Source organism: Muntiacus reevesi, chromosome 4 (genome assembly GCF_963930625.1).
Source record: "Muntiacus reevesi chromosome 4, mMunRee1.1, whole genome shotgun sequence".
NCBI classification, from domain to species: Eukaryota; Metazoa; Chordata; class Mammalia; order Artiodactyla; family Cervidae; genus Muntiacus; species Muntiacus reevesi.
Window position 1 is genome coordinate 66,133,109 of NC_089252.1, and position 21,004 is coordinate 66,154,112.

The 21,004-nt window shown below is 50.2% G+C and overlaps 1 protein-coding gene across 1 annotated transcript in view; it reads right to left on the minus strand.

Moving 5' to 3' along the window:
- Positions 1-21,004, minus strand: part of OSBPL10 (oxysterol binding protein like 10) — a 311,518-nt gene that overhangs the window by 37,043 nt on the left and 253,471 nt on the right. The window lies entirely within an intron of this gene.

Sequence of the window (21,004 nt, forward strand, 5' to 3'; positions counted from 1 at the left end):
TTCATTCAGTTGCTTGATTCCCATTTTCCAAATTACACAGAAAGCAGGCAAGTTAATGAAATGTGCCAGGGGAGTTGCTGAGAGCAAAATTTTCTGATACCTAAGTACCAAAGAACTCTTCTCTTGACAGAAATCACCATTTTATTCACCATTCCTCATTTATGTTCTCATAGTACTTGTTTCTCTGTCAGCAAAAGCATTCCACACAAAACATGCCATAATTTTTCCTAATTACTTTTGACAGGTCAGGCACAGTGAACTTAAAATACAGAAACACAGAAGCTTGAACGTTTCCATGTAAAAGGATATAGACTTGTCCAAATATCCACACAGAAACTAATGATTTTCAACCTCAGGAGACAGAACCATCACATCTATTTCCAGTACACAAAAGTCACTTAGTTTATCACGCTGTTGATAATCATCCGGCTTCACACACACATGCTGGCCGTCCCTCCCCAATACTCCAGAGGAAATAAGGTATTTTTCCCACCAGGGTAGAAGTTTTAAAAATTTCAATTGAGGGACTTCCCTGATGGTCCACTGGTTATGAACCCACAACACAAGAGTTATGGGTTCAATGCCTGGTGGGGGAACTAAGATCCCACATGTTGTGGAGCAACTAAGCCTGTGGGCCACAACTGCTGAAGCCCAGGCTACAAGTGGAAAGGGCGTGTGCCGCAAAGATCTCGATGATGCTGCCAAATACACACATGAATATGCCATTGAAAAGTGATCCTAAGACTTCAACTGAAATAGACATTTTCCTTAGACACATTTCTCAAATTATTCCCAAGTCCACGGGGCTGTCCTCCAGCCGAGTCGAGCTTCCATCGTCTGCCTGGTTCCCCAGACTCACACCACGTGTCTTATGTGACAGCACTGGAAAGGTGCTTTGCCGGATATACAGAAATAACTGAGGGCCTCTGTCCCCCCATCGTGATCCAGAGGACGGACCTGAGGGATGTCTGGGGCCATGCTGGGAAATCCGGAACAGGGGGACAGAAGCCCAGACCTTTCCATCAGTGCCCGGAGGCCCTGTCTGTCCTCCAGCTTCAGCGCCCGTGGCGATCAAGGCCGCTGCAGTTGTGAGCCCGACGGGCTGACGCAGGGCCGCCCTCCCACACACCTGTCCTCCTCACTCTCCTCGCTCCTCTCCTCTGCCTTTTAGGGGAATTTTAAAGGGTGGCTGCCTCCGTGCTCTGTGAGTTTGCATCTCAAGTCAGGCGCCACTGAAGCCAGAAAGCTCAGACACCCACCCTTCAGTGTGAAGGTGAACCGTGTTAGTTTCTCAGTTCTGTCTGACTCGTTGCGACCCCACAGGCTATAGAGCCTGCCAGCCTCCTCTGTCCACGGATTCTCCGGGCAAGAATACTGGAGTGGGTAGCCAGTCCCTCCTTCACGGGGATCTTCCCGACCCAGGGACTGAATCCGCATCTCCTGCATTGCAGGCAGATTCTTTTACCACTGAGCCACCAGCAAAGCCCATGCCGAGGTGATGCAGCTGCTACCTCCTCTGCAGCGATCTGACAGGCAGGAAGTACCAGCAGACTTCCCTCCACCAGGGGCGATGGGGCAGGAGAAGGCAACACCTGGGCATCTTGTGTCGGGAGGTGAAAGCACAACCGGAAGCAATCATGGGCCTCCCCTGGTGGTCCAGGGCTATTTTCTGCAATCCCCACGCAGGGGCCCAGGTTTGGTCCCTGGTCAAGGAACCAGACCCACACCCTGCAGCTGAGAGCCCACACACCGCAAGTCAAGACCTCACACAACGAAGACACGGCACGACCAAATACATTTAAATAACGTTTTAAGGAAGGAGGCAAATCAGGTTACCAGCCTGCGCTGGAGGAGGCAGGCGTGGCTTTCAAGGTCCCTGCACATCTCAACAAGAAAGGGAGCGCCATGGGAAAAGACCCTGAAGAAGAACAGATACCTGTAAGTGTACAACTGCATCGCTGCTGGACTCCAGAAAGGAACACAACATTGCTCATCAACTGTTCTCCAAAACAGAAATTCAGAAGGAAAGGGAGCTCCATTTGGAGTGCAATTGTTCCTGCCTGAAATGAGGTGCTCTCACAGAGTATTGAGTGTGAGGTAAACAAATCAATAGCTCAAGTCAGCTTCGCGAAGTGAAGAAGGCTTCTTTTTCCCGAAACTGTGATTTTTTTCCTCTGCCTGTAGACCAGTGAGTGGGGAACTCTCCACCCCTCCCATCCATAGCCACTCTCAGGGAGATGCTTACAGACCACCCAGACCTCACGTCTCCTGCTGTCTGCCTTCCTTGAAAACTAAACCCAGCCGGTTCCTGATTTCCAGGAGCCAAGAAGCCTTCCGCAAGATCCTGCCACAGCAAACAAACATTACTGCGCACACAAGCCTCTCCAGCTCGTCCCACTCCAATCAGCGTCACATTTCCCGTGTCTCATGATACCACCAGGCTCCAGCAAAGAGAAAGCAGGCCGGCGCACAGGCCCCAGAAGCTGACTCACTCCAGGGTGACTGGCGGCCAGAACTCCAGGAGCCCTGAAGTCCCGTCAAGGGAAGAAAGGCCACGGGGAGTCTGATACTCATCCCCTTACTGGCGCAGATCCTTAGCAAACTGTGCCCTGAGCTTAAACAAGGATCCAGTAATATTCCTGTCTCTCCCAGCTTCTGAGAACCTGCAAAAATTCTCCTACCAAACCTCGAATAAATAATCAAGTTTTTTTTTTTTTTTAAAAGGTGGTTTCATTCATCACTTTGTCAGTGAACATATTAGAGAACCACCCCTCCTCCAATTCCATCCAAACTGGAACTCAATTCATATGCAGGTGAGCCCACCTTTTTGTGTGGGTCTAAAAATGGGGAGGTGTGGGATTCCCCGGTGGTCCAGTGGATAAGAATCTGCCTGCCAATTCAGGGGACATGGGTTCAATCCCTGGTCCAGGAAGATCCCACATGCATCAAGTCAGTTAAACCCATGTGCCACAACTACTGAAGCCCGCATGCCCAGAGCCTGCGTCCACCACAAGGGAAGCCACAGCAATGAGAGGCCTATGCACCGCACAGGTTTGCTGCAACTAGAGAAAGCCCACTCACAGCCACAAAGACCCAGAAGAGCCAAAAATAAATAAAAGTGAATAAAAAAGTAGTAATTATCAAAAAAAAAAAAAAAAAAAAAAATACAGGCATGCGTGGATGGAGGGTAGACATCTCCAACAGGGCACATCAGGCTGAAGGTCAACTGGCCATATGAATGCCAATTTGTGGGCATCTGCAAAGCACCCACAGTTAGCAGGGTCTCTGAAAAATGGAGAATTCAAAGAACCAGCTTTGATGGAGTCTTAAAGGCAGAAAACCTCCCCTTTCAAGGTCAAGGGCTTGCAGATTCTGCTGCTCTGACATGAAATCCACAACAGCGGTAACGGTCAGTGGATCCAATCTCTTTTCCACCGTCAGGCCCACGTGCTGGTGGCATCCTCCCCCTCCTGCTCATCGAGGTCTGCTCCTCTCCCCAGGGGACCAGAGGTGGCTGAACAGTGTTTCTCTGCCTCAGAAGAAAACTGAAAGGAAAAAAACGGCTTTATAACACTGAGAAAATTCCTAAGACCTGATCAAGAAGCATCTTCAGATCCCCCTCCCCCATCCCCTGGAGAGCTCTGCAAATGAGCCAGCTGGGCAGTAAAAAGGTCTGCAAACTTGAAGATATAATGGAATTAGGATATGTTGTAAAGAAAAGCAGACTTTGGAAAAATGAAGCTTTTAGTAAAAACAAAAATTATGACTCAGGATTTCTACCACATGAGCACCGCAGAGTGTGGGGTGCTACAACAAGCCAGTGACTCCTGCGTTGCTAGCAAGAGTGAGGGCAGAAAAGCAAGCGGAGGGCCAGGAAAAGGCCGACAGACAGCTGGCGCCCCCTGGCGGCTGAGCAGTGACCTGGCCCCTGGGGCAAGGGTTCTTAACCTGGGTCCCAGGGACACTCAGTGAGATATCTACTGCTAGGGGAATTTCCTGGCCGTCCAGTGGTTTAGACTTCCCCTCCAATGCAGGGGCCGAGGGTTCGATCCCTAGTTGGGGAGCTAAGACCTTGCAGCCAAAAAAAAATAATAATAAAAACCAAAACAAAGCCAGCTAGAGAAGCAGCATTATAACAAATTCAATAAAGACTTTAAAAATGGTCCACATACAAAACAAAACAACAAAATCTTCAAAAAAAAAAGTGGTATCTGTCACCCTTGACATTTCATACTCAAATTGGGGAGGGAGGGCATTTTATAGAGTGGGTCCTGCCTAGACTGACCTCAGGCCTCTCAAGGTCTGAAGAGTCATGGAAGAGAGTTGGGCTCTCAGGCTGGGAAGTGGCTGAACCAGAGGAGGTCCCAGCGCCAGACGCGCCCCTGCCTCATTACCGATCTCAACGCCTCATCTGAGAGGGAGAAGCTCATCCCCGCTTTGGGGTCCAAAGCCAGAAGCAACACCGCAACTCGTGTTAGATCCATGTGGGTCCTGTGTCCTGTCAGAGGGGATACTGGGATCGCAGAGACACTGGACTTGGCTGGTGACTCATCCTTTTCACAAAAATCCTCATTCCTTCATACAAATGCAAATTCCAAGCAAGACTGAAATTCCAATCTCTTTTATTCAATACACAGGTGTGATGTAATAACAGTTGGAGTCAGTTCCAGGGGAAAAACCAACCAGGTAACAGACATTTATCTTCAGAGTCCATGCAGGTCCCTATCAGAGGCCTCACTCCACGCCATGCTCCCCAAACCCACCCTCTTCCCGGGCCTTTCCTATTTTCCCTTCCTCAGACAGTGTCTGTCTTTCTTCACAGTGATCTCCCCTGCTGTCTGGACTGGGGCCTGGGGCCAATATAAACAGCTGGATCTACTAATGTCCTCTTTAACCCAGTGACTTAAATCAAATGGCTGAGCCTTCGCCTCAAGGCCTTAGAGAGAGGCCTGTGCCTTTCCCAGTCTTCCAAGAAGTCATTTCACTGTTGGGCAGGGAGCGGCTCCCCATGGAGCCCCAAAATACAGCCATGTGGGTCTGAAGGCTTTCCTCCAGCAAGGATCAGATAGGTGCCGGCAGCCAACTTTTTGCCAGGAAAACAAGCATCCTGACAAGAGGTATTTTTAGCTGGACTACATCTTCAACAGAATGACAGAACCCACTGAGCTCTACTGAGCTGCAACCTTCCCCAAAAGTCTACCTGATCAAGACAGAAAGCCAGCTAGAGAATGAACATCAACTTCTCTTCCAGTGGTGAACACGCTGCAGCTCAATCGCTTTTTAAAAGTCTGGCATCGCTCCCTGCCTGCTGGTACCTCGGCACGGAGGTATGGGTGGGCTGAGTCAATCCCAAAACCCTGGCATTGGATGCAAGAACTGGACGTAGCCCAGATACTGTCTTTACAGAAAAAGGGGGACCCAGCCATGCCAAGAACACTGTCTGGTATTCTGAGGGCCACCGAGAGGTGGGTGGCGGGGAAGACCCCAAGCATCACCACCCTTAAATGCCCTCAATGTCACGACCATGGCAGTGGGCGGAGGAGTAACTGGGAAATGACGTGGCCTCATATGCCACGTGCTTCTCGAGGTCACAGCTACACAGAACATGCAACGACATGCACTCACGGCCACCAGGGCGATCGGCTTTTGCTCACTAAGGGATACAAGTCAGGGGAAGCTGGTCTTCCCCAAAATGAGAGGTTTTAGAAAAAACAGAAACGTGAAGTTGAAACATGGATAGCGCTAAGGGGGGCCAGAGAGCCTGGGAGGGCGGGTAAACAGAGAAAGACTAAGAGAACAAGACAGGGAACCTGGCGAATTCCAGAAGAGCAAGAGGATCTGAGTGTCTAGGAGGTACAAGTGCCCAGGGACCAACCACCAAACCAACTGTTTTTTGGTTCTACTGATAATAGTGTTACCGTCGCTTCAGTCTCTGGTCATTTTTTCTCCATCTCGGTATTTACAGGCCATGTAACCAAGCGGTCACAACCATGACCCTATCCTCAGAGCACATCAACACAGCAGCGCCGTCTGGTACCCTAAGAAGCCCCATCTAACAGCCCAAGGTCACGAGGATTGGCACAGAGGGATCCAAAGTCCCAGTCCAACTTGGGGCTCCGATCAACAGCACTGGCAGAGCCTGGGTCCCCTGCAGCCGGCCGGCTGTGCAGCGAATTCCACTGGTCATGTCTCGCGCTCCCCAGTGAGACCCACAAACCGCGGGACGATCAAAGGCACGGCCCTCGCCACCACGCGCCTGGAACAATTACTCCCCGAGGACAGACACGGATGTGATGTTTGTCCTCCAAGCACACGGTGGCTACCGCAGGGACCTACTGTTCTCCCCACGCTCAGCGCACGCGGGGTTTCTCCTCCAGAAGAGTCTCTCTTGCGCCTGTCTCTAATTCCCCAAAAGGAGGCCATCCTGGCTGCGTGGGAGGGTTCTCGCTCAAAGGATGGATGCTCGTCTCCGCTCAGAAGTCATGACAGAGGGCTGCTGACAGGCGCAGGTCTTCGGGTGGTGTCAGGTCTGACTGATGCCCCTCGGCCCAGACGCCAGAGGCTCCTCACACGTACCGTCCTCTGTTGGCAGCCGCGGTGGCCTCAGGTGACCAACTGTGCCTCGGAGGCCAGCCCCGCAGTTGGGGGGCCTTATCGGGCCATTTGGAGGTCAGTAGGACGAGGCCACGGTCAGGGAAGACCTGATGGAGGAGTCGGCTCCTAGCTCGGACAGGCGCGAGTCCAAGCCTGTCCACACCCCGGGGAGGCTGAGCTGGCTGCCGCTGATGTCACAATCCTTCTCTGCTGCCTCCCAGTGGCCGCGATGGCTGGCTCTCTGGCGCTACCCACACATACACACACACTTCCCACACTTGGCTCTCATAGACTGGAAGGATAGATGCTCGTCCTGAGCAAAGGAGCCGACCTGCAGAAAGGTTAATTGTACATCAAACACACCCCGGAAGACAAGAGGAGCTCGCTGCTGGGGAGAGGGAGCGGGAGAGGTGGGGCGGGCATTCGTCATCAGGAACATCACACCGGGAGGACTGTGAAGGCATTCCTTTCAAGACACACGAGGGAGGCATTCAGGGGAGGAGCACGGCCAAGCCCTTTTCCATGTCTGCTTGGAAACCACCTTAAAAGAGAGGAATCGCGAAGGAGCAGGGGAAGCCTGGAGAAAGGGCAGCAGGGGGCAGCAGCCAAGGAAGCGGGAGGTGATTGTGCTGTGTTGAGGCTGGGGAAGCAGATCAGCGGGGCCCAGCCCAGGCATGCGGGCACTGGGAAGTGAGATGAGGGCGCAGACGCAGTGCATCAGGCTAAGGGCCAGGGCTGTGTCCGGGGCTCCGTGACCTTTTCTGCATCAGCAAAAGTCCGGCCCTTTGCAGCCTGAATTCACAGCTGAGCAAGGGCTCCGCGAAGTTCTGCGGGGTGAGGGCGTGCCTACCACGCCCTGGTCCTGGACGGTGCTGGCGGCATGGGTCACGCTTGCCAACTCACAGGAAGCCCCTGAAGATGGGCTAAAAGTCACGAGGAGGAAAGAAAGAGGACACACATCGCAGCTCTGCGGGGCAGCCAGACATCCAGGGAGAACTCAGCGGAGGCTGCAGACCCGGCCCTGGGCGTGAATCCTGAACCTGCCGCCCTCCACCTGCCAGGCTGTCTCCTCACCTGTGAGATGGAGAGGGTACCACCCAGCCCTGGGGAGGGGGACGCCGCTGAGAGGCTCAGGGAAGACGAGGCACGGGTGCAGAGGGAACAGTGAGCAAAAGTCCGCTTCTCTCCTGAGGCTGAGGCACCCTCGCCGGGGACATGGGGACCCCTGGGTGTGGGGACCTGGAAGCCGCGGCTGAAGCGCCCGCCACCCCCACCTGGGCTTGTCCCCATCTTGGCAGCACCCTTCTGGAAGCTGCAGAATGCCGCCCACACTCTGTCCCAGGCCACCCCCGCCCCAGCCAAGGACACTGAGGGCTCTGGGGCCACAAAGATCCCGGCCCTCTGAACAGCCCATGGCCCTGACCACCAGAGGCAGCATCAGTTCCCAGACCTGGGGCCGCAGCAGGAAGGGATGCATAGAAATCCCCCTCGCAAACCTCAGCCTAGGATCCCGAGCAGATCCAGGCATCGCACAGGACAAACAGCACGGCAGCCAGGATAGAGACTCGGAGCGCGAAGGCCATCCCGGGCCCCAGGAGTCCAGCTGTGGTCTGTGGGGAGTGACGGGAGTGGGCAGCTGCTGTCCAACGCTACCCAGAAAAGGTGGGGAAGAAACTCCCTGAGGTCCATCCTAGTCTTTCTGGACTCTGGTAAAAGAAAAAGTGGTGGTTTAAGAAATAAAAGACCTCCCACCCTTAGGGAGAGCTGAGGGATAAGCAGGTACCAGACTTGAATGAGCTACCACATCAGTCTCCTCAAATGCTCATGATCAGCAAAGCATCTCCTGAGATGCTGAAGACAGAAGGATGCTCAAGAAACAGTCCCTGTATCCTACAAATGGGGGTCTGCGGGAGCCCTGGGTGGGAGTGGTAAGTTTCAACTCATCATTCGAGACTGTAGTTTAGCTGCGCTTCATGTGGGTGGAGGCAATGCCTCTATCCTAACCAGGACTCCATAAGCACCCTGACTGTGCCCAATTTGGCACTTCCCCAATTGCATTTTTTTAAAATACTTATGAGCACCGTAATTTCTAAGTACCATGGGAGGCTCGATTGCTGTGCCTTTTTTTTTAAAGGATGATATATATTAATAGTTTGTTATCAGAAAGTTTATTTATCTCTTGGCCATGCCTCGGGGCATATGGGATCTTAGTCCCCTCACCAGGGCTTGAACTCACATCCCCTGCATTGGGAGTGTGGAGTCTTAACCATTGGATCACCCAGGAAGTCCCTTCCCGTACGGTATTATGGTATTTATGCAACAGCACATCCATCTGCTTCCCCGTCAGAGCAGGACTGCCAGGACTCTTTTGGTACAAGGAATACTGATGATTCGGGCTGACTGCTCAGGGCTCTGGGTCAATGTAAATTCGAAGTCTCCTTCAGGTTGCAGGAGGATGAAGGCCCTGATCCATCAGCAAAGTCAGCTAGGAGCTCAGGAGCGGACAGTGAGGCTGTCAACTCAGCCAACTCAGAGCTCCATGACGACAGGAAACTGTATACCTTGGGTGTCCAATTCTAGAATGTCAACACAAAGGCTGGTTTTGTAATATGTGCTCAGTTAAAAAAAAAAAAAAAAACCTGTAAGCACTGAAGAAAACTAAAGAAAAATCAGAAAAAGTAGAGCGTGCATGGACAAAATCCAGATTTAAATTGAAAAGGCCAGCCAATCACAGAAGATTACCAATGCTACAGTCTTGCTCATGTGAGATGTACAGAACGGGTCAGTCTATAGGGACAGGTAGTAGATTAGTGGTTGGTGGGGGCTGGGGTGATCTGGGGTGACGGCTAAGAGCTAAGGTCCTTTATGAGATGATGGCAATATCCTAAAGCTGACTGTGGTGCTGGGAGCATCCTGAAACACAATTGAAATGGGTGGACTGACACGGCCTGTGAACGATCTCAACAAAGGTATCATTTTAAAATGACAATTAAAAAATTAAAAGACACGTGATGCAAAGTCAGACAAGGCCAGGAGGAGGGTGACTTGTGCAGTGCCAGACTCTGGGCCAAGTCTCACCAAGAAGCAGCGCTTAGGGCAGCAGAGAAAGGAGGGGCCCTTCCAATGGGAGAGACACACCAGTTAGAGAGGTCTGGCTGAGCCCAGATGATCCATGGCTTTGACCCTCCCCCTCAACTGGGAGAGCCCATGTGACTGACTGGCTTCAAGACCATTCGTACACTGACGGCTTCTAAATGTACATCTCAGATCAGCCTTCTCTGCTGACCCCCGGCCTCGTGTGTCTGACTGCCTGCCCACACCCGCCTGAGCAATGAGGCAGAACCATGGACTTCCAGACATGTCCAAGTCCTCACCCTGGGCCCTGTGAATGTGGTACTTCCCAGGAGAAAGAGCAACCAGTTTACACTGTTTTAAACCAATGAGCTTGAGCCAGTTTGTTACAGCGGCAATAGAGAACTAGCGCACTCGTAGGCATCTCAACGTATCACGTCCAAAGCATACCTTTCAGCTCGCACCTCCAACCTGCGCCCCTGTGTCTCAGAACATGGCAACTTTGCTTCCCACGCTCTCAGCTGGAAGACTCAGCAGCACCCCCGCGCCCACCTTACTCCTGTTCCCCCCACACCGCTCGCCCCAGCAAAGCCTACAAGCTGCATCTCGGCGCTGACTGCTCTCACAGCCTCCACACCCTGCCACCGGCCGCCGCCAACCCTCACTTACTAACTGCACCCCCGTCCCGGTCAGTCTCTGGGCCCCTGCCCTGAAGGCTCCATCTCCTCTCAGCAGCCAGAGGCATCTTCCGTCATAAGGCAGATCCTCTGACTCCAGCGCTCAAAGCCCTCCCCACTTTCTTCCACATCAAAATCCTCCCTGAAGCCCACGAAGCCCACTGCTTCTCTCACCTTCCTTCCCAACACGTCCCTCCTGCACCCTTCTCAGGCCCCACCATCCACTTCCTGCTCCTTGGGCACGTCAAGTGCGCACCTACCCCAGGGCCTTTGCACCTGCTGTTACCAACCTCCACCCCACCCTCCCCGCCCCGGATTCCTGCCTGACTCCCTCCCTCCCTTCCCTCAGGTCTCACTCAAGTGTTAGCTGACCTGAGTGACGTCCTCGTGGTCCTCTCCACTTCCCCTAGTCTCCTATCTCTGCTGCTTCTCCCAGCAAGGATCGTATGCCCGGGAGATCACATCTCCCTGGCAGAGAAGGTCCACTCTCAGGAACCAGGCTGTGTTTTATCCACCACTGTCTCTCTATCAACAAAGACAGGACATACATACTGACACTGACATACTCTTTGAAGGAATAAATACACACTTGGCTTGCCCCTTTGGAAGTGAGCAACTGCTGAGGATCTCTAAGAGGCTGATGAACACACCCCAGGCCCCGGGGAGACGGCCTGTTTAAGCAGCAGTGTGACTCTCAGGGCCGATGGGCACTGAGAACCACTCTAGAAGCTTCCTGCAGCCGCGGCCCAGCGTGAGGGAGCATGAGGGCAGGGGGCTGCCGAGGATGCCCCGCCGCTTCCCTCATCCAGACAGACCATCAGGCTCCGTGGGAGGCACGGGAGAGGGGCAGACGGTCCAGGACACGGCCGGGGCTCCGCGGCCCCACGTGGACCGTGGCTGGCCTGCGTTTCCAGCTGTGAGGTGAACAGGAGCTCTTGCCGGAGCTGTGGGGAGCAGTAAGGCAGCGGCAGGCAGTTCAGAAGGAAGGAGGAGGCGGGTCCTGGAGGCAGCTGATGGAACCAGCGGCCACTCTGGTCCTAATGCCAGCAGGTGGCATTATTTTAGTCAACCAGGGACTGCAGAGGAGCACTTGAGAACTCAGACGTGGCATCACTCAACTGGGAAAGAACCGTTAGCATTTTTTCTCGCCTCTCAGGCCCACACACAACTCAAGGGCCCCCCAGCACCCCACCTTCCCTGCTTCGCTCACCATTCTTGTCACCCAGGCTGAGCCTGCAGGCTCACGGACACCTCCCCAGCACCCAGCACCCCTGCTTATACACCCCCCTGGCTCCCCCACCTCTGCCATCACACCCTGGGCCCTGGGCACATCTCATAGAACCCCGGCCCCCCCCCCAGACTCTCGTCTGCTCCAGACCCCTCCTCTCACACTCGTCTGGCACCACGAGAAGGTTCTGTCCTGAGCACCCGCTTCTCCGTTTAGTCTCCCACTGCCCAGAGACAATGATCTGCTCACTCAGCCCAGCATTTGGGGGCCTTCGTCCCCCAGACCCCTTTCTCACACCCCCTCCTGCTGCTCACCTGACCCTCCTCCAGCCTAGACTTTGCCCTGCCTGACGTGGTAGCCACCACACTAAGCAGATACGGGGATCCGTTAAAACGAAACACACCTTACCCAGCCTCACTGTACGCACTTGGCAGCCACAGGTGGCTAGCGGCTACCCTGCTGGTCAGCGTGCAAAGAAAACATCCATCACTGCAGCAGTTTTGACCCTGTGAACCTCCTCCCAACTCACTTCCGGGGCGCCACCGTTTGTTATTTCTCTGCGGCAAGAGCACGCATGTCCTGACGAAGGCTCTGATGATCCCGGGGCTGAAGCAGTCCCTCTCTGCTCTAAAACCCCACATGGAAGCCTCCCCAGGGTCATTCACAGGCTACCGCCATGCCTGTCTTTTCTTAACATTTTCACAACAAAAAGCTCAGTGAGAGCAGATCGTTTAAAAAAGTCTAAAATGCCGAATGAAGCACAGAAGAACAATTTTACAAAGGCCTTCACCGCAAAAACAAAAAGGTGATGAAATGATGTATGGCGTGGCGGCGGAGGCGATAGAAAATGATTCTGTAACTGCAAACATCAAGGAGTTCTACCCTCTGTGATTTGCTTCTGTCGTAACCACAGATGCACATCAAGGAGAGTTCTGACTTTCTATATCCATAGTTGTTATTGATCTATGCTCTGTGCCGTATGATGGATTTCTTCTGATTCGGCCGAGGGTAAGCAGCTCTATTCAGAAAGTGAACACAGGAGACTAAACTCGATGGCGCCCCCCAGAGTGGGTGTTTCAGACTTTACTCTTGATGCCGCTAACTGCTGGACCACCTAGCTTTTTCTACAAATTATGCACAGCCATGGACTCCGCCTCTAAGGCAGGGATGGGGAAAAAAGGCACAAAGCCAGGAGAAGGAGCAGGATGGATCGGGGCGGGGGGAGCTCGGGATCTGGCCTGCCTAACACACTGTCTCCAACCTGCAGCCTCAGCGTCACCGGGAACTTGATGGAAACACCAGGTCTGGGACTCCCTCCCCGGTGGTCCGGGGAATCCAGCTGCCAGTGCAGGGGACACAGCTTCAGTCCCCGGCTCGGGGAGATGCCACAGGCCCCGGGGCAACGAAGGAAGTGTGTGCCACAACTCCCAAAGCCTGAGCTCCCGGAGTCTGTGCTTTGCAATGAGACGCCCACACACTGCAACTAGGGAGCAGCCCCTGCTTGTTGCAACGAGAGAAAGCCCACATGTCGCAAAGAAGATCCAGCGCAGCCCCCTTCTCCCAAAAGATGCTTAATAAAAGAAAAAAAGAAAGAAATGCAAAGGCTGGGTCCTATCCCAGGTTTTCAGAACCAGGAACTCTGGGGACAGGCACCCAGACCTGTGTTCTGTTTGCGTTTTGATGCCATTTTTGAATCGAAACAGAATTTATATACAATGCAATGTACAGGCCTTAGTGCATAGTTATGACCAATCACTTTACATCTGACTGCTTGTTTAACATCTTAACTAAGTGTACAGTTCAGTAGTATCAATTCTATTCATCTTATTGGGCAATAAATTTCTGGAACTTTTTCGTCTTGTGAAACTGAAACTCTCTAACCCCTGAACACGCCCGACTTCTGCCCCTCCTCCTGCAGAGCCTGAAGGTTACGAGCCCCCATGTGATCTGGACACACGTGAGCACTTGAGGGAAGCGCTGCTCCTATGATGAAAGGCCACAGGGACTCCAAGGACCAGCCCAGAAAAGCAGCAGGCGTGTTGGAGGGCTGGCCCCCAGCAAAGTCAGTAGCAGGAAGGGTGCCACGGTCTCTAATGCCTTTCCAAACTTAACCCTGAGAGCTCAGTGTGGACACAGGATCCAATCATGGACACATGGACAACTTTCCCCCAAATCTCAGGTAGGCACAAGTTGAAGAAGGAAACTATATTTCTCAACGTTAGACCAGGTCCTGGAAATTTTTCTCAAGGACCCAAAAGCTGGATGAGAAACTTATAAGCTTGAACTGGAAGAGCATCAGTGGCTACAGCAGGTGTTCATTTAATTCTGACTCAGGATTGCATCTGTCCAATTTCATCATTTCTGTCTCTCACTTGAAAATTCCCAATTGATCCTCTCCAGGGAAAATTTCCCAGGTGGCTCGGTGGGTAAAGAATTTGCCTGCAATGGAGTAGACTGGGTTCAATCCCTTGGTCGGGAAGATCCCCTGGAGGAGGAAATGGCAACCCACTTCAGTATTCTTGCCTGGGAAACCCCATGGACAGAGGAGCTTGGTGGGTTACAGTCCATGGGGTCACCAAGAGTCAGACATGACTGAGTACACAACATACACAGTGAAAATTTGGGGAGGGGATGATAAGCCAAAGGAGATATCTAGTGGTCCCACAAGCTACAGAATAGCTTTGACTTGCTTCTGAGTCATTAGACGCAAGAGGCATTTATTCTTCTTTGCAGGTAAAATGGGATTGCATCATGAATAACGGGAGAGGCAAAGCCCATTAAACTGTTCTGAAGATAACACTCTGTCCAGGCCACCAGGGACACCATTCTCAGGGGAGCTAGAAATTGTAGAAACAATCTGAAGCTTGGGCAATTTTAGACTCTTTACTTCTCTTAAAAAGTTTCTAGGGGACTTCCCTGGAGGTCCAGGGGTTGAGAAAGCGCAGAGGGCACAGGTCCAATCCCTGGTTGGGGAACTAGGATCCCACAGGCTGCATAGCAAGGCCAAATAAATAAGTAAATAAAATCCATCCATTTTTTAAAAAGTCCCCGGTGTACATCTATCATGTTCTGACTTCTATAAAAACTAACAAACTTAGGGAAAAGCATCTGGGAGAAAATAGGCTCTATCTAGGGTTTTCTAGCGAGGGATAAGAAAAAGAATAAACCAGAAACAAAACCACATAGCTCTTAACTCTACAGTGAGGAAGCACCAATCAGCCTCCAGCGATGCTCCAATCTCTAAATCCCACTCAGTACACTTCGGCTCAAACAGCCGGCATTTTCGCTGCTTTTTAATTTGCATTTTGTACGACTATTTTTTCTAGCCACTGTGATAGCAGATATTATTAAAGAAGGTTTCCTTGTATTTTTATCTGAATGGGAATTGATACTCGGGATCTAAGAGGGTAACTGCAACAATTCATTTTTTCAGATTATTCCACTGCCATAAAACCCCAATGAGGCTTACTATGTCTTCGACTTTAAAAACCATAAAAGTATCACACTCTGCCTTGCCGCGCTCTCAAATGCTTCATTCAATGAAAACTTCAAGGGGAAACGTGTGAGACAGTTGTAACCATCCCAGAGGAATGAGAAAACTGTGTGGTGAGAGTTTTTCATGATCAGAACTGTGGGTTTAAAACCAGATTTCAAAAAGATACACACACCCCAAAGTTCACAGAAGCACAAGACATGGAAACAATATTCACAAAAGCCAACACATGGAAACCTCTGTCCAGAAGATGGATACGGAAGATGCTGTGTATTATATATAATGGAATGTCACTCAGCCACAGAAAAGAATGAAATGATGCCATTTGAAGCAACATGGAGGGACCTGGAGATTACCAAGCAAATCAGACAGAGAAAGGCAAAATACCATATGATATCACATACATGAGGAGCTTAAAATATGACACAAATGAATGTCTCTGTGAAACAGAAAGAGACTCACAAGACACAAAAATAGACTGGTGGTTGCCAAAGGGGAGGGAGGAGGAAGGGCTGGGAGTGTCTACACAGGAAGGGTGGACAAGGCCTTTCTGCATAGACAGGGGCCACATTCAGTGTCCTGTGATAAGCCATAACGGAAAGAACATGAGAGATAACACATGTAAGTGTAACCGAATCCCTTGGCCGCACAGCAGAAGTTAACACGTTGTAAATCAACTATACTTCAATAAAATACAATTTTTTAAAAACTGGATGATATTTAGCACAAAAAGACCACAGTGAATTTTAAGGTATGAATGTCTCAGGTAGGACCCACACTCTTTTAAACACTAATTCTTTTTTTTTTTTTAAAGACCATTCTGAGGCACAGAATCTCCATTTCTCCAGCATAACACGGCCCTGCAATGACTCTCAAAGCTAAACTTCCTGTCGCTTGGGTAGATGTTTGATAAATGGTCTATTCCTGAACGATAAATCTTCATCCCTTTCATAAGGCATGATCATGAAACACATCCCTCATGCGACTTTAAAAATATCCTGTGGTAGATGATACCTTATTTGAAATTGATATTTAACTGAATATTTTATCATGCTACCATCTGATGTCTTTAGAACTAAAAAAAAAAAAGTTTAACTTCTGACATTATGTGCTTCATTTTCTGAGAAATAAAACTACTGTTTGTTTTTTTTAAACTTGATAAGTATCCTGCAAAAAACTGTCTTAAGGGACTTCTTTGGTGGTCCAAGTGACTAAGACCCTGTGCTTCCAACACAAGGGGTCAGGGTTCGATCCCTGGTCAGGGAACTAGATCCCACATACCGCAAATAAAAGTTCAAAATGCAGCAGCTGAAGGTCCCAAGTGCCGCAACAAAGATCTGGTACAGCCAAATAAATACATATTTTTAAAAAGACCTTTAAAAAACTGCCTTAAAACCAGCAACAATCAGCCGTGGATGGGGACGGAGGGTCAAAGCCAGGACCACTTGCAGAATGACGGCTACACATTTTGACTTCTGCCTCCGAGTAAGAAGGGGGCCTGGGGGGGTGGTCCACGGGCAGGAGGACCAACGCTCTCCATGACAGGATGAGAGATTCTTGCAGATGATGTTTCCAGGAAGGATGGGTATACACAGCAGCTCAAGTACATTCCCACAATGTCAAACGTCCCCGTGAAACCGCCACCACAAACACAGCAAACTGGCGGCTCATCCCAGTGGGCGACCCTAGGACAGCAATACACAAAAGTCTTCTGAAATGAGCGCTGAGTTATGAAAGGATGTAAAGGGACTCTGACCCTCAAACTGACTCAAGGAAGGGCTCCTCCGCGGGGTAAAATGTCATGCTGGCCACTGTAAGGATGACTGTGGTCCTCATGCCTTAGCACTCAACGGACACCCAACAGGAGGACAAAACATTTTCCTCACACAGTGAAGGACTGATAGGCTTAATATAAAAAGGATTCTTATACAACACTGATTAGGAAGTCCAACTGAACTGGAAAAGAATACAAAGGTTGTGACTAAAACATTAAAAGCAAGAGAAATACAAAGGGCTAATAAATACGTGAAGCAATATTCTTAACTTCATTTGTAATTATAAGAACAGAAATTAAACAAGAAACCATTTTTCTTCATAAAACGCACTGGTAAGAAAATAAGACCTTGCTACTCATCCTAATGGAAAAAGAACAGGACGGTAGCAGCCCTCACACATAGCCGAGAGGGTAAATGTGGCTGAGTCTTGGAGAGCAATTTGGTAACACTTTGCAAAATTTTCAATTCCCATATATGCTGGCTGAATTCCACTTAAATTCCACTACTAGACAGTTTCCCTATGTAAGACATCTGCGCATTCGTGTGCCAAATATGTGTCAAGCACTATTTGTAAAAGAAACTGGACAATCTGAAAGTCTCTCGTGGAGTCTGGTTAAACAAATTAGTGGTTAAATATTGATAAATTACGGTATGTGATTCCATGAATGCTTCAATGCTTTGCGGCTGTTAAAAGGAATGCTAACAATACACCTATGGTCTATTGTTAAATTAAAAATGAAAGAGCCACGTTACCTATAGTGTGATTCCACTGCTGTAAAAACTGTTTAAAGTATGTATGTTTGCTCTGCAAACAGACTCCCCAGAAGAGAGACAGCAGCTCCTTGTAGGTGGTCGTGTTGGAAGGAAGAAATAGTGGGCATTTCCAACTTCCTACAAATCCTATGCTATATTTATGGAACAATTATGTTGTTTCACAGCAATTTTCCAAGTCCTCCTGCTCCTCCTCCCACTGACAAGCTCTGAACTGTGTGAACTGTCAAAGATGACCTCATGGGTCACATCTGACTTAACTCTGAGGCTCCTGGGAGCAGTGGGAGTGGGGGATGGGGAGCAGGGACGGGCTGGGAAAAGCCACTTTGGAAAAGCTTCACTGTGTACAGAAAGCAAAGCCAGTCACTTTTCTTCTGATAATGCATCCAGCTGAGCTGACTGCTTTCCTTAAAGGGAGCAATTTAACCACTGGCTCTACTGCAAGCCAGAGGTCGATCCCAGTTTTATTTCCTTGGTTTGTCTAATGTATTTGGTGACTGCCAACCAACCTGCTTGCTGTGTAGACTGAATAATGGCCCAAAGATGTTCCGTTCTAATAATCAGGACTCGACTGTGTTAGGTTATTATTGTCAGGCAGCAGGGAATGAAAGAGTGCTCATCCGCTGATCTTAAAGTAGGGAGACTGTCCTACATTATCTGGGTGGGTCCAATGTCACCACAAGGATCCTTAAAAGTGGAAGAGTCAGATAGGAGTGTGGAAGCAGAGTCACAGAGATGTAAGATGAAGACAGAGGGAGGAGGACTTCCCTGGCGGTACAGTGGATAAGAATCCACCAGCCAATACAGGGAAAATGGGTTTGATCTCCAGTCTGGGAAAATTCCACATGCCACTGGGCAACAAAACCCAAGTGCCACAACTACCGTAGACCACGCACCACAACTAGAAAGTAGCCCCTGCTTGCCACAACGAGAGAAAAATCTGTGCAGCCAAAGAAAAAAATCATTTTTAAAAAAGATGGGAGAAAGAGGCCACAAGCCAAGGAACGCAGGTGGCCTCTGGAAACTGGAAAAGCCAAGGGAACAGATTCACCCCTAGAGCCTCCCTCCAGAAAGGAATGCTGTCCTGCTGACACCTGGATCTTAGTCCACCAAGACCTGTGTAAGACTTCTAACCTACAGAACCCTAAGATGACATATTTGTGCTTTACAAGCTGTTAAGTTCGTGGCCATGTGTTACAGCAGCGATACAAAACTAATACAGTCTACGTAATATTTCCTTTATTTCTCTACACATGTGACAGAGCCACATGTGACGGAGGACAGTCCAGTGTCTAATGAACCAGCTGCAGATGGAGAGTGGCAGAGAAGCAGGGTCAGGGTTTTGGGTAAGCGATGACTACGGACTGTTCCCAGAGGAGAAAGAAGATGGTGGTGGCCAGGTGTCACCTGTCACCTCACAAAGCCCACCTGCTTGACCCCTGCTGCTCTAATATCTGCAGGGACAAGAGCTTGGGGAACAGGACGGACAGCCAAATAGTTGCCGGTAAAGTAGGATCAAGTGTCAGAGCAGCGGTCGTTGGAGTCCTATATCCGTAGGGAGAATTAACTACCGGGACTTAGACAATTTCAATCACACACACACATCATCTCTGCTCTGGTGCGCTGCTCATCTTTCATCATTACCAAAAAATTTAGGCTTTAGAATTACAATACAGCACAGAGGCAGCCCCTGTGCCTCATGGCCCCATAATCCATCTACAAAACTCAATTTCACATCGCAAAAGAGATCCAAGAACTCATTGATTAATTCAGGCAGAGCCCAAAGTGGATGTGAGAAAAGACTTTCCTCGTTTCTTCCATAACATTGTTTTCCCAAGATCATAAATCTCTGAGCATCGACTTCCCATCTCTGGAAAGTGAACATCATCAGAGGGGGCATATAAATCACCCTGGGAAGAGTTATTCATCGTGGGCAAATAAAAATGTAAGCCAGGCAGATGGCAAAGAGCTTGTTTCTGCGGGTAGCACTTCACAGGGCAAGGCGGGCCAGGGGAAAGCGGAGGGAGTTGTGAAATTTGGGGCCACCTGGCTAGGAAGAGAATAAATAAGCCCGAAACAACAGCACACTAAAAATAATCCTACCACCTGCATGCACTCTCTTCCACTCTTCACGTCTGGTTCAGGTCAGGCTTTCCCTCTCTGTGGTCACAGGAAGGCAAAAAGGAGGAGGAGGGAGGGGAGAATGGGGGGGCTGAGGAGGGGGGAGTGGAAAGGAGGAGATGAGGGGTGGGGAGAGGGAGAAGGGGGGAGGGGAGAAGGGGGGAAACCCATAGGAAACACTGCATAATTTTAAGCCCTTTTCATTCACCAGTTTCAAAGAGCTTAATCCTCTGGGGGCTGCTGCAGGACAGAACAGATTATAGCACTTGGTGCTGTTTTTTTTCATATAGCTCCAGCTCACAACTGGCAAATCCTCGGTGGCTGCATCCCCAACACGCTGGTGGGTGTTTATATCACAAAGCCACAGTGGCCTGGGGGGAGGGGAGGGGAGGGAGGCTCGCCACAGACCAGCTTGTTGCAGGGCTGTACCCGCTGGTTCAAGCCCCAGACACACCCTACCAGCTCCTAAGAAGGCGTGGTTGGGGACCTCCCAGTGTATTCCAACTGCTCTTATGAAAGCAACATCAGCCAAGAAAACAAAACTTTATTATCACCCACTAGAAGGGAGGAGGAGAAAAAAGGAAAAGAAATGAAGGGAGGAACAAATCCTTGAAAGAGTAACCAAAAACCCCCCAAAGCTGCCCAGGAAATGACACCGCTGTATCTTGTAGCCTCTGAGAGCTCATCAGTGCGGCCAGAATCCAGGTTCAAGAAGCCCTTGAAAGATGCAAACAGCGCTTAGGTTTGTGTGTGCTGGTTATGTCTGCTGTTGATTTGTTAAGAGGACAGAAAAACTTTTTTTTTTTTTTTTTTTTTTAACAGACAGGAGCTCTCAGCCACAAGAGGAACAACAATCGGATACTATGAGAGCACCACCAAACGCCATGCATCTCACACGTGGTCATTTTAACTGCCACGGGCCACAGGCAGACCACAGCCCCAGACCACAGCCCCAGACCACCAGAGCCTCCACAGGGTTGGCAAACTAACCTGGAAGCATCACTGAGCTAAAAACCATCTCTCCTGCTTCTAATATCAAGCAAGGTAAAAAAAAAATAATTGTGACTACTATGAAAAAAACATGGAGTTAATAAGCTGAGTGTCTTAGCTTGGGCAAACAAAAGTCCATAGACTGGGTTGGGTTCAACAATAGGAGTTTATTTTCTCACAGTTCTAGAGGCTGAAAGTCCAAGATCAGGGGGCCAGCACGGCTGGGTTCTGATGAGGGCTCTCTTCTCGGTTTGCAGACGGCTGCCTTCTGCCACGTCCTCCC